The sequence below is a fragment of the Staurois parvus genome, unplaced genomic scaffold (genome assembly GCF_062004578.1).
Source record: "Staurois parvus isolate SC_StPar_1 unplaced genomic scaffold, SC_StPar_1.0 ptg001432l, whole genome shotgun sequence".
In the NCBI taxonomy this organism is placed as follows: Eukaryota; Metazoa; Chordata; class Amphibia; order Anura; family Ranidae; genus Staurois; species Staurois parvus.
This window is the reverse complement of record NW_028319228.1, coordinates 10,906,229-10,914,806: the sequence shown is the minus strand read 5'-3', so window position 1 is coordinate 10,914,806 and position 8,578 is coordinate 10,906,229. Positions and strand designations below refer to the sequence as shown.

Sequence of the window (8,578 nt, the reverse complement as noted above, 5' to 3'; positions counted from 1 at the left end):
GATGCTTCCGTGCCAGAGTTTGTTTATCTAACAATGGGACCCAAACCTGTTTGCTTCACAAATATACACATTAAATCATCCCTCATTTAGATATGTAATGAAGGTGACCAGCCTTTCATGAATACTTAATTTCCCAGAAAAAGGTCATAAACTTCCATACTTAATTTCCCTTGGGGGTTGGTTTATGCTACATATAGGGCATTGGGAATTAGCCAATGCTAAAAAAGAAATAGATTTGCCCACCAATCAGAAACTAATGGAGGAGAGGCCTATACCCACATGGAAGAAAAATATATTTTAAAATACATTCTTCAGATTTAACATATAAAAAAGTCATTTTAACATATATTTTTACATATATTTGTAAATGCATTCCAAAAACGTAGATTTGTATTTTTAAAGACAAACAGTATTTCTGAAATGTATTTTTAAAAATATTTTTCATATATATTGTAATAAAAACACATTTCAACATACAGCATATATATATATATATATATATATATATATATATATATATATATATATATATTTATTTATTTATTTATTTATTTTAAATATATTGAATTTGACCAAAATTGTAGCATTTCAAATATATGTCAATATATTTGGGAAGAATATTTTAAAAATATATTTCAAATATATTTTTCTTCCATATGAGTAACAATAGTCACTAGATGGAGAAGGGGAGTCTTTGGAACACCAGTTACGAGAATAGGGCCTTCATGCACATTTGCATGGTAATTATTAAATCTAATCTAGCCCTTGCACTTATATCTAAATGTTTGTCATGTCTTTTCTGTGTCACTGTTTTTATTTTGTAATGTGGTAGAGCTCACCTAATAATGTTTCTTTTATGTATTTAGATAGATTGTTTGTGTTAGTTTTAGACCTTCATACTATTTACCAATACATTTCTGTTGTGTTGAAGCTTCCACTTCTAGGTAAGAAATCTTAATTTACAAAATCATATCAGAGAAATATTATATTTCATAATCTATAGATTTGGTCAACACCACCTACATTAAGTATAATGATAATGCACTGCAATGACTTTTGAACTTTGGTCAGCTAGCTTTAAAGGACCAAACATTTTTATGTGCCACCTCCCTTGCTATAAAAGGGAGGAGGGGGGGCACAGAGTAGCCATAGTGTCAGTGTTTCAACCCTGTTGCAGGGACAGGTTAGGGAGAGATTCAGGGTAAATTAGGAAACTTTACTTTTCTGATGGCTAGCTCTTTGCCAATCAACCCCTTTGCTGCCTTTAAAAAAAAAATCTTGTTATTGGGGGGTCATGACCAAATATGGTCAATGATGTCATCCAGGAACCTCAGCTCTGTTTTTACATTATCACAGTGGGGGGGGGGGAGCTGTCATTTAGCATCAGGAGTGCAGCAAGTAAACATCCACTGTTAGACACATGCAGAAAGTAAAAATTTGTTTAGTTAATTTCGGATTAATTTGTTAAAATACTAACCCTGTTTCCTTGCATTCATAATTAAATTTTTTTAGTTTAATTTTGTTGCATTTATTAATTTTTAACCGGATTTTTAATTTTTCCAATGGATTAGAATTATTCGAATCAAATTCTAATAGAAAATATTTGAATCGATCTGAATTCATTGTGAAGAATAGCTGGTTCTATTCTATTTTGAATTTGAATTTCAAAAGATGGCTATATTCTTCCTGTTTTGTTCTATTTCAAATTCGAATTTCGGAAGACAGCTATATTCTTTCTATTTTATTCTGTTCTATTCTATTTTTTCTTCTATTCTATTCCTTTATTTTCTATTCTAGTCTATTCTATTATTTTCTATTCTATTCTGTTTTACTTTATTCTATTCATTTCTAAATTTGAATTTAAAAATGGCTATATTCTGTCTATTTTATTCTATTCTATTCGAATTTTGAAATTCAAATTTCAGAAGACAGCTATATTCTTTCTATTGTATTCTATTCTGTTCTATTCTTTTGTTTTCTATTTTATTCTTCTATATTTTATTCTATTTTATTTTCTATTTTATTCTGTTTTATTCTATTCTTTTCTATTTTATTTTAGTCTATACTTTTTGAAATTTGAATTTTGGAAGATGGTTATATTTTTTCTATTTTATTCTATTCTATTTGAATTTAGAAATTTTAATTTTCAAAGGCAACTATATTATTTTTTATTTTATTCTATTCTATTTGAAATATATTATTATTGTAACACTGTACATTTTTACTGCTATGCAGAACTGTATTTTGCCAGTGCTCTGCAAATTAGTATCACAAGACTCAGTACAGGAAGGCAGGGGATGCTGGTACTTGTATGCTGGAAGTCATCCAGTCATCCTGAATCTGGAATCATACAGATTAGCTGAAACTAAACTGCACAACCCAGAACTTAGAAAGAGACGGGAGCATTTGAAAAGGGAAAAAGCCCAGGAACACGAGGAAAGAGGGGACAGACTGTGTTGGAGGCTGGAGAAGAGTGAATCCATGTGGGCCCAGGTCAGATCAGGCCAAGCCGGAAAGTTGCAAGAGAGCTGATCATCCTGAGGAGGCAGGTTAGCAGAGCCTTTGGGCAGATGGACTGGGTCTTCACAATCTTCACAGCCATACTGGAGGACAAAGGGGAAACCCCGTTAACCAAAAGGTCACAGCTCCGCCCTGCGGCTAGTTCACTACAGTTTACAGTACATACCTCTACCTTTAGGCACAGATGCTGCTTTCAGTTGCTTGAGTTCAGAACAGTTTACAGCACAGGCCTACCTTTAGGTAAGAGCGCTTAGCCAATCCAGCAGTCTACCACCCCTACTGTCTATATCAATGCTGCCTAGATACAATGGATCACCCCTTTTGCATCCCTGTTACGCAGGAAGTCTACACACACTTCATCTAGGCTCAAGCTATCCAAGGAAGAAATTAGCTTCTCAAGTTTGGGTTTCCATTTAAAGGAACTTACTTCAGCCAAAATCTGCCCCCCACCTTTCCTTCCAAAGCAACCTCTGTTATTATCTGATGTCCTCGAAGTGACTCTTCACTCTACTCGTATTTACTAAAGGCGAACTCCATTACCCATTTTACCATCCCTTGGGTAACACTGTTTCTCCTCAAAGAGACTACATCCTTATTGTCCACCAATGTGTGGGCCCCAACTAGCCGGCAGAAGAGTTCTCATGTTTGGGTATCTTATGGGAAACCTACTTGTCTAAATTCCTGAGAGTTAAACCCTGACTCTTCTCGCTGAGAGCCTGCAAGAGAGCTAGTCCTATGCTTGTTCTTATCTTCTCTTTTCATTTGCTCATTTGGGGGCAACTAACGTTTAAATCTTCAGTCCTGCAGGACAGGTGGGAGTTTTTTAAAGTGGTACTGTACTGTGTAATATTGCTTTTTTTTTCTTCACTGGCGATAGGCCTTTTTGGAAGACTCAGCCAATTGTTTCATTTTGCCTGTTTTGCCATTCTGTGACATTATTACAAGTTAAACATTTATCTCACCAGTGTGTATGTTTTTACCTTTTGTGTGATAGCCAGGGAATTGCCTGGCCAAGGTATTTCAGTGGTGTCAGCAGGGACAACATGCTGCTTGGGGCTCAGCAGTGAAAAGGGTACCCAGAATACTCAGCAGCTCCTGAGAGGTAGCTTTACATATTCTGCTCTGTTTTTTTCTATTCTATTTTAGTCTACTATTTTCTATTCTATTCTTTTATTTTCTATTCTTTGCTATTCTGTTCTGTTCTTTTCTGTTCCTTTATTTTCTGTTTATTCTATGCTTTTATTTTCTATTCTATTCTGTTTTATTATATTTTATTCTTTTTGCAATTCTAATTTGGGAAGATGGCTATATTCTAACACTAATACAATACAGTATTTAAAGGAAATCAGCAATAGTCAGCAATAATTTCAGATTTGTTTCAAATTTGATTGGAATTCGGATAATTTGTTATTTCAGACTAAATTTTGTTTCGTTATTTTGGATTTGTTTAAATTTGTTACTATTGTAATTTGGAAATTTGGATACATCCAAATCTCTGAATATGGCCACCGGCCAGTCACACATGCCTGGTAGCGTGTGTGTGTGACTCTTCCCTACGAGTTTCGTCATAGGTGACGTCATCTTGGATGCTGGAAAGACCCTTTTTTTAGTGTTTGTACACACTGATTTGTGCCTTTTACCATGTGAGTGCAATTTATATTCAAATACATTTTGGATCTTTGATGGTTTTACACTATGTGGAAAAATCTTTTAATACATGTATAACGTTGCAAGCTCTGGTTTAATATAACTTATCTTGGAGTGGTTGGAGCCATTAGATGATTATCTGACATTTCCTTGGGTATCCAAAGAAGGAGTTTAATCGTACATTTCCCAAGATGTCATCGATAATATCCCATAAAGCGCAGATTGGCCACTCTTAGCAGGGGGTCACATACCTTCTGGTAAGCTTTGCATGTGAGTGGATGGTGTCACATTGGCTATCTTTGGAAGTCTTCTGATCTCATCACAGCCTTTGGGGACTGATCTGTTCTGATTTCACAGTATGATCATTTTATTTATGAACACTTCATGATTATCCACTATTTTTCACATATTATTATCATGATTTCTCTTTGAAATGTTTTGAGCGCTGCACTTTATTTGACCACTGTGTATGAGCTGCCTGGTATCAAGGTATAGTGTCCAGCTGCTATATATGCATGTTTATTTCTCTAAGTGCAGATTTTGGGTTAATTTAAGGATAGTGTGCTTACCTGAGAAACCCCCTCCTCCCCACCTCCAGATGAAAGAAAAAAAAATGCCCATGAAGATTCCTGGGATGTATAACATCATTTTCCTAGGCCAGGAAACCAGGAAGAAACTGAAGAAATGTGAAAATATGTTTAAAACAAGTAAATATGATATACTTTCTTATCTATTTACTAATGCTAGCAGCCTAAGAACTAAAATGTTGATTGAGAGAGTGAACTTCTGCTTTAAAGTGATACTAAAGTCTTGTTTGTTTTTTAAATAACAAACATGTCATACTTACCTGCTGTGTGCAGTGGTTTTGCACAGAGCAGCCCCAATCCTCCTCTTCTCGGGTCCCCTGTTGGGGCTCCTGGCCCCCCCTCCTGTCGGATGCCCCCACAGCAAGCAGCTTGCTATGGGAGCACCCAATCAGGCACGCTCTTGAACCGCGGCTCTTCCTGTTTATTCACACGTAGAGCTGCAGCTCAGTCCGGCTCCGCCCCATCCCTCTCCTGATTGGCTCACTGGCTTTGACTGACAGCAGTGGGAGCCAATGGCTCCCGCTGCTGCCTCAGCCAATTGGGAGAGAGGGACTTGAGAATCTCGTGGACATCGCTGGAGTGGGATGGGGCTCAGGTAAGTGTTGGAGGGGCAGGGGGAGCTGCTACACACAGAAGGTTTTTCATCTTCATGCATAGATCGCATGAAGGTAAAGCCTTTAGAACCACTTTAAGCTGTTGGTATCAGTCCTATAAAATTGGACATAAATGAATAAACCTAGGAGACTGGAAACAGTTTTAAAATGTATAGGTGCTGCATACAGACATATGTGATTCTAAAGGTACTTATCGATACCATGATATAAGAGCCTGCTACCACACAAAATGTATTTAATCACTGCAAGATCTGCTTTGTTCTGATAATTGAAAAATATTTAAGGTGGAAGTAAATTTGAAAAATTAAGATTTTCTTTATTATAGGGAATATTTAGAAATCTCAATTGCGCTTATACTGCACCCTGAAAATGGTTTAGTAATGGCGGCGTCAATAAGCTTCTGCAATAAACCTCGGATACAGGGAATACAACAGCAACCAGACAGAGTTAATACTGCAGCAGCCATTACTATAGAAATTAACATATTTCTCATCTGGGTTCCCCATTTACCAAACCAGGTTTCAAATAAACTGGCTAGTGGATTTTCTACTCCTGAGCTTTCAGCTAATTCTTCAGATAATATTTGGAGGCCTTGAAGGGCTCTAGTAATGCTTCCATCAGGAACGGTGTTATTGGGGAATAAAAGTACAACAGTAAGAGCCAAACATTTTACATACTCCTCCTTTATCAGCTAATAACATATCAAGAGCAATACGGTTCTACCAAACAGTAAGGGATGTTGCATCAAGCTGGGCAGAGACACCCTTTAAAACATCTCTAGTATAATTAACAAACCTTTGTTGATTATATTAAACGTAGTTAATCCAATCTACATTTTTGTTAGACTGTACCCATATGATAATAGAGACAAATCCTGCAGCAACATCACTATGTTCAAAACAGGCAAAATTTCCTGATACTGGTTTAGAGACTAAAAGTAAATTATGTAATCTGGTAACAGGGAATTTCTTGCCTAAATCAGTACATTCCTTCTCAGTGATGTTATCTTTGTACATTCTAATTAGGCAGGACATATTAGTTTCTTTTTCTAAAAAAAGGAACTGTGGCAAGTAAGGGACGGGAATTGGCACATGAAATACAGTCTCCCTGGCCCTTGTTTCTAGTTGTCCATCTAATCCATGCTATCCATTCATTTTTGTCAGAGTAACCAGTCTCAATGCTTAATCTATCTTTTGATTGCATCACTACTCCTGTAACCTCGTTATCCTGTCTATCCCTAGCCTCCGGGGGCGAGCTGCCTGCGGCACGGGCAGGGACTGCTAAAAGGAATTGGCTTTGACTGTTGTTTCCTGAAAATACTTTTCCTGGTGGATTGGAAGTGGTTGGTGACAAAACAATAGACAATGGGATCCATACAACTATTAAGACTACTCAAAGTTACTTTGATATGGTACACAATGAGGATGACATCCTGAGACACCTCACCGCCGGCACAGAAAACCATGGACTAACATGAATGGGAGTGAAACAAACTGTGAAGATGATCAGTACCGTTATGAGGAGCTGTACCGCCTTCACCCGTCTCTCTCGGCTTTGGTTCATTTGTATTGACCTGGACAAAGTCCACATGATCCGCAGGGTGTAGAAAGTGACAATTATCAGAGGAACAAAATACTCAAAGGCGGTCAGCATGAGTAGCTGAAAAAGACAACAATGTTTGTGGTTTATTCGCTGTGGTTGTAACTTTCACCATACTAACCAAAACGAATATCCAAATTAAAATACATATGCATTTGGCATAGCTAGGGTTTCTCCACCTCCGTGAGGCTTTGGCTTGCACAATGGCCATGTAGCGATCAACGCAGATGCAAGTCAGGAAGAGAATACTACAGTGCATGTTCACAAAGTACGTGAAGCTGTGAACAAAATAGCAGATATGACAGGTCTCTACATTACTGTAGTACATAACAATTCGTGTTGGTAGAGAGAGACCCACCAAGAGGTCTGTCACCACCAAGTTGATGGTGTAAATAACAGAAGTGGTTCTTGCTTTGGTTCGAAAACAGAATACATAGAGGGCCAAACTGTTCAGTATTATGCCCATCAAAAAAATAAAAGAGTTGATAACCCAAAGGCCATAAAACCTTTGATGCAAGGCTTCATCTGGGTTGGCTTGTTGAGGAGTTTGGAATTGTTTGTCGTTTGCTCCAGATTCATTCAGCTCAAGTTCTTTGGATGGGTTGGGGTTTCCAGGGCTGATGAAGCACTCCATGTGTTTCAGATCAATCTCCCAGGACTTCTCTGGCTGCTTCAGCTTCTTTTTCTTCTTCTGTATCTGTGTCTTTGTCTTGCTTCTTAGGGATATGGTTTACTTTTTTCACACGACTGGCATGGATCCAGGCCTTGGAATCCTCAGTCAGAACAGCGGTCCTGGTGACAGCGATCACGGAAAAAGAAAAGGTGCGAGCAACATTTCTTCCAACTTTGTCCAAAGTTTCAATAAGTTTTCTCACATATTCCTCCTGTCTAAGTCCCCTCATTCTACCCTGAGTGGCTGTCTGGCCCAGGGAATGGGAAAGGGCCTACCCATTAGAACCTCAAAGGGGGAGTAACCTGTCTTCTTAGAAGGAGTCATCCTTATCTCTGCCAAAACTGCAGGCAGTACCCTCTTCCTAGTTTGCATAGGTACCTCCAGTAGCTTTCCTAATTTTATCATTGATCGTCCTATTCATCCTTTTTACTATACCTGAGCTCTGGGGGTGGTAAGGAATGTGAAACTTCCACTCAATCTTGAGTGTTTTCACCAAATCCTGGCATACTTTGGCCACAAATACTGGGCCGTTGTCAGAGTTAATCTGGAGCGGACATCCCCACCTAGGAATGATTTCCTGTGTTAGGATCTTCACTACCGTTTGGGCATCTTCTTTTGTGGTTACAAAGATCTCTACCCAGCGGCTAAACATATCCACAATTACCAAAAAGATATTCCTGTCCTTTTCCTACCTTTGGCATGTGTGTAAAATTTACCTATGGGTGGGTAAAAAATGTTGATGGGTATGTCAGGTGTTCATGTCTTGCCTTGTGAGGATTGTTTGGGTTATTCCTTATGCATGTAATGCATCTAGACACATATGATTTTACCAAAGAGGGGAGGCCGGGGATGAAAAAATTCTTGTCCATCAGTTCACATGTAACCTGCCATTCCCTGTGACCTACTCCATGATACTGTGAGATGAACAGAGGTGCACT

General features: G+C 38.0%; 1 pseudogene; it reads right to left on the bottom strand.

Annotated features, from left to right (window-relative positions):
- Window positions 1–6,605: 6,605 nt before the first annotated feature.
- Window positions 6,606–8,136, bottom strand: LOC149436054 (G protein-coupled receptor 20-like; annotated as a pseudogene).
- Window positions 8,137–8,578: the final 442 nt, after the last annotated feature.